The sequence below is a fragment of the Ascidiella aspersa genome, chromosome 7 (assembly GCF_963924565.1).
Source record: "Ascidiella aspersa chromosome 7, kaAscAspe10.2, whole genome shotgun sequence".
In the NCBI taxonomy this organism is placed as follows: Eukaryota; Metazoa; Chordata; class Ascidiacea; order Phlebobranchia; family Ascidiidae; genus Ascidiella; species Ascidiella aspersa.
Window position 1 is genome coordinate 15,891,136 of NC_139453.1, and position 5,998 is coordinate 15,897,133.

General features: G+C 37.3%; 1 pseudogene; it reads right to left on the minus strand.

Annotated features, from left to right (window-relative positions):
- Positions 1-2,621: 2,621 nt before the first annotated feature.
- Positions 2,622-3,488, minus strand: LOC146138023 (uncharacterized; annotated as a pseudogene).
- Positions 3,489-5,998: the final 2,510 nt, after the last annotated feature.

Sequence of the window (5,998 nt, forward strand, 5' to 3'; positions counted from 1 at the left end):
TTAACTGATTCTCGTCTATAAATAGCGTGTTCAATCAATATAAAATAAAAAGGCTTTTACAGCTTCTACTCAGACAGCAAACTCGAGTGCTTTTGTGACTGAAGACAGCAAAATTGACTGTTCATGTATCTGAACTAAAGGAAAGAATTGGACCTGAATGGCCTCACGAAGACAGGCCATCTCAAATCTTGTAGGAGTGTGGTCGATTCATCTTTGCAATTATATAAATGAAGACTCATTAATCGGACCCACACCCCCTCAAATTGATGCCCGCGTGTGACGAACGAACCACCTGCAAACTGCTTTCCCAAGAAGCCGGACGACGAACTCAAATTTCACGCATATGTACAAGAAAAGATGTGCCTTCCAGCTACAAGCGACCGCCTAAAAACTGTCATGTTTGGAACTTGCAAGAAGCCAGCTTTAGAAGAAAATAATCTCATCGAAAGATACGTGAAGAGACGCTCCATAGCGTCAGCAAAGCATTTGCTTGGAATTCGAAACACGAAATACAAACAAGCGTTGCCGATAAAGGCATCACCACCGTTTGGAATCATGGAAAACGAAACGGAATTATGGATTTCACAATAACTGATTCTGCCTAGTTTATCAGGTGAAAATCTATTATACTTTTAATATATATATATATATATAATTATTAAAATACCGACCGAAAGGTCTGTAAATTGTTTATGCGACATTTTTTTGAGCGATTCAAATGTGTCCAAATTTTGCCTGCGTCAAAGCACGCGTAGCGGAAATACTTCGTAAAAGCATAGTGATGTCATTCACAAGCGAAAAATATGCTTCAACTTGTGTAAGTCTATAAACACGATTTTAAGGATAAAACCCTACTCGCGTTCGTAATGTGTTAAATGTTTTATGTAAATATTTTCAATGCATCGCTTACCTTCGTGCTTTTCAAATGCAACCGAAATTAAATAGGCGTAAATCAAACAACTTCCGTAACGGCACTCCACATGGAAACTGAACTCGTTTCCAACCGCATTTTCCCTTCCTAAAACAAACAGTGTTTCTATAAACGGATCCGCAGCTACTTATAAAACGCAAGCCAGTCAAAATGACTAATTTTAAGTGTACACTTCTATACGTCTAATATATTATATCTCATGAACCATTTTGTGAAACTCACTCGCAAAAGCTTACTATTTTAACAAGGATTGCCAGTACGCGTTAAGACACTTGACCCTACCTAAAAAGTAGCTTGTTCATCTGTAAACTTACGCCCAAGGCGTGCCTGGCTTACAAGGCTTAGTTGCCACTCGATCGTTTTTGAAAATGTCGGTAAGCTAGCAACCGACAAACCCATTAGCGGTGTTTTCGTAAGTCGGCGCTTTTCGACGCCGGTACTAAATCCCTCCAAGCGAAATGTAAAGCAAAAATTCTACATTTCAAGATAAATTTTACTTATCTTTTCAAAAGAATACATAGCATACGCATTAGTTCTCAGCGAGTGCTATAAATGTATTCCGCAAGTTACCAATGATATTCGGTAACGTCAAATATCCTATTGCTTGCTCGGTCACGAGTTTTCATCGCTAACGTGTTGTTACTACGTTGACCCTAAATATATAAGCTGAAACAAGAATAAACCAATTATAACCACACACATTAGGAATTCGGTTCTGCAAATAAAGCTACCACAAGATATAGGTAGAGACGTTCTGTATCATTTGGCCAGTGGAAAATTTTTATGATGGCCAAAAATGTTGGTGACTTAAAAGATATAAGAAAGATACGTATGATCAATCTTGAGAGAGAAAAAAAACATTTTCTGTGCTGGTATTCTGTGGCGTTACTGAAAATATTACAGGTATAATTGACCACAACAACAATGAATTTGTTTACCAAACACTTCAAAATTAGATTGACCCTAAGTGACACGTCCTCTTTTGTCATCGCGACCAACTTACAACAGAAACACTTGTAACGCTCTTTTATACAGTGTATTTTGGGGTGTTAGAAGTAGGTATATAAAGTATTGCGTCAAAACAATTAACACAGAATTAATTTCTGTACTAATCGGAAACTGTAGGCCTATATCGAATGTCTTCTGACATGGACTTAAGCCATAGACACCTTAAATAGAAAGACTGGTATCTTCTATGCTCGGTATCTGAAACTTGGGTCCCAAGTTGTAACTTGGGTCCCACCATAATTTGTGTCAAATACATGGTAGAACCTTCATTCTGGTGACTCTTGGAGGGTTTTGAAGGGTGAGGAATTACTTTTTCATACTTTTAACCTTCTACGAGGTCATCTGAATTTAAAGGTCAAATCACATCAAAATAGCGCAAAATCACTCAAAATATTGCATATTTTTTTCCTTTAAACAACTGAAACACACAGTATGTTACCCTGTGACTGAATTAAAATTTATACCTGGACAATTTAGCCTGGATAGTTCAACAGAAATATATCTTAGACGAACAACTTAGTTATTTATGAAATAACACAATTGAAAGTTAATTTTTCTACAATATATATTTAACATTTTTAGGTAAAAATTGCTAGAACAATGTTATTTCAAGGGACTCACCACAATGAAATTTGTATAAATGAGTAATCAAACTACTTGTTGGCATTCTAAAGATACTTGTTCAGTTTTTAGTAGAGGGTTTTTCTTTTCTTCTCAAACAGCCGAGTTGTCTTTCTTTGTAACTGTTGTCAAGCACAAATGCTTTTAAAAGAATGTTTGACAAAGTAAGACATGCTCCTTGAATTACAACCGTTGGAATATCGACAAGAAGCAAAGCATGGCGATGAGCTCGGCAGCAATGCAAGTTGCACTTACTAAACAGTTTATAGGCTGAGTGTACGAAATGTACTGTTGAGAGTAGAGGTACAGTTAGTCTACCTCTATTTAAGTTTGTGAGAAACTCCGAATTAATCCGATGGTCGTCGTCATTTTCAGTTTCGATACGCAAGATATTAGCTCAATATTTGTGTTCCAAATATCCAGCTATAAAATACATTTATGTTTGACACTGTCATTAGATTGCACTAGGTCTTCAATGTCAGCAATGGTGATGTAAAATTGATCATCATCAATGCAAATGTTAGAGGTGCAAGGCACATCATGAGACTCGCACGGAGTTCACTCATATTTTAAAAACGCATGGAGGTTTTTGGTTTTTGCAGCTGTCTTGATATTTACAATTTCACCATAGAAATTACTTCCATTTCGTTGTCTAGCTTGACCAAAGAACTTTTCAAGGGCCTCATCAGCAAACACACCAGGTAGAACAGTAGATGAAGTTGTGTTGAGTCAGTAGCAACTCTGCGGCCTCGACGGCTCTTGTAGACCGTACAAATGCTTCTGCAGTTTGATTGGTAAGCTTCTGCGTCCGACATCGACCACCTGACCATGCATGAGAGGCTATAATGTCACTAGTTTCATCAAGTTTCTTGAAACTAGTGCAGCTCTTGGTCCATGGTTAACCACAGTCATCACATTCATCAGTTGAAACCAATCAGTGATGAATTTGACAAAAATGATGGTGCCCTAGTTAATGCCAAGTTTATCCTTTAGAGTTGAAAAAGCAGCAACTGTCTTGTCATTGAATATCTGGCATACAAAATGCGCGCTTTGTCTCTGCAAAGATTTTGGGTACACAGCTGTGTATGTGATCTTGGTAAGACGGTGGGGGAGGGGGCTTCATTGTACAGTGCTTCTATGTCCTTCCATCGTGCAATATATGTGTTTCCATCTTTTGTGAAAGAAAGTTCCTTAACATGCACCGTTATCAAGTTAATTCTTATGTTTTTAAAAGAATAAACGTAGTCAAAAACGAGGAAAGCATAATAATTTATAGCGTCAATGAAGACTGTACCAGGGCCATGTAATTTACCATTACCTGCAACATTTGAATTGCAATTATCACCTACACAAGAAATTATACTACCACTTTCCGCTACTAGAGCTTCCAGAATTTTCTTGAGTTGATCTGAATTAACTTTTTTATCAGGGTCGTACCAGAAAATCAAAAAGGAGGGTCCCAAATTTTCAACTTAGGAAATTCCCCTATCTTCCGTCTGACGTTCATGAATAATGACGTCATAAAACAGTGACAGTATGGCGTCATAGAATGGTGGTTACAAGATGCACAAAAAAACTAATCAGAAACAGCCAAAGAACGACCAGCAAAAGCGAACCTTTAGACGCAAAGCGAACACGTGCGTCGTCGACAATCCTGTCAGGCGCCAGCTGCGAAATCACAGTGTGCAATCGTTAACTTCAAGCAAAAAAAGAAACGAAGACCGTGAAATATGTGTGATTAATTGTGGTAGAAACATACATAATTCGACTATCAGCAGCGTAGTTTTCTAAGTTCCATCAACGGAACTAGCGCTAAATTACAAGCACGCCTTTCGCCACCTGCAAGGGGCAAGAGCCCCAACCCCCCTGGTACGCCGCTGGGGCAATGGATAATAAAGTATAATATTTTTAACCTTCACAATAAATACATATCACACTTACAAATATTACTAATAATCGCATTTTGAAATTCCAGAGGGGCAAGTGCCCCCACTGCCCCTCCCCCCGTGCGGGCGCCCATGTTTAACAGCATAATGCGAGTAGTCTGTTCATGTCATTGGCGACGTTCAGATGAGATAATAACATAAAATATTGGGACCATATCTATTTAAGTTGTCTATGATTGGGACCCAAGTTTCGTAACCCGAGAGTGCGAGTTACTATATAGTCCTTCTATTTAAGGTGTCTATGACTTAAGCAGTGGTGGGATTCAGCCGGTTCGCACAGGTTCTATAGAACTGTTTAACGAAATTTTATGAGATCAGCGAACCGGTTAGCATTACTCTTACTGTCAGTGGATTTTTGCATCTTATCTAAAACACCGATTTTTACGGTTCAAGGGTTCAAGTAGTTCACGTGTTTGTTTTTCAAAATGTGCAATGGTCAAGCTCGCACGTAAACATAGTCTTAATTTTTTGTAATTGTAATAATTTTTCTTTGTGATAGTTTGTCTGAAATTTGCATTGTTGCGTCATAAGTACAAGTTATGAGACGGCTGCTGCTTTTAAGTGTGTTTGTTAGCAGTGATGGGATTCAGCCGGTTCCAACCTAGGGTTGCCAATTTTGTCAATGGAAAATAAAGGACAAAAAATAATATGCATATGTTTTATATATATATATATATATATATATCCTTTTTAACAAAATATTTCAACATAACTATTATGGTTGCGTTACATAACTTAAAAGTAACAAAAACACGTATTTTCCTTTTTAACAATTTCAAAAATGGTAATTATGAGTTTATGACATGCATGAAATAACACAAATAAGAAATACATTATAGAATGTTCATTTATTCGTAGTATATTTGTAACTATTATTTTTTTAAATTATATTTTTTCTGAGCTGCATAGTGCGGAAGTAGCCTTAGCGACAGAATTATTTTCGATACCGGTACTTTTGGGAGCTAAAGGCTTAACTAAGCACTTCTAGTCTTTTATGATGGCATTATCTTGTAGCTGTTTACTCTCAGTACCATAATAAAGGACTGGAAGAAGTCTTATTGTCTTAAGCGCAACTCAAATTTGACTATACTGTTTGGCAGCGATAAAGAAACGCTCTAAACAAAACCTAGAAATTAGATTCCAATGGCACTGTCGCACAACGCGACAAACCACACACCACAGCTGCTACCTGTCAACTGAATCAGATCTTTACGCTTTAGTAACGATTTCATTTGCTTCGGTAGCTAGTAAGGCATTTTCACATACATGATACATGCTCTTGATTTTTAATAGATATTCTAAATAATAACGTTTTTGAATGAAATCTAGTACAAAAGATCAAAATAAAGGACATTTGGCGTCCTTTATGAATGTCAAAAAGGACAAGGACAAAAAAGGAAAATAAAGGACTGTCCTTTGTAATAAAGGACGGTTAGCAACCCTATTCCAACCTTTCGTGAGAACCAGGGTTGCATCCTGTTATTGCAACTGC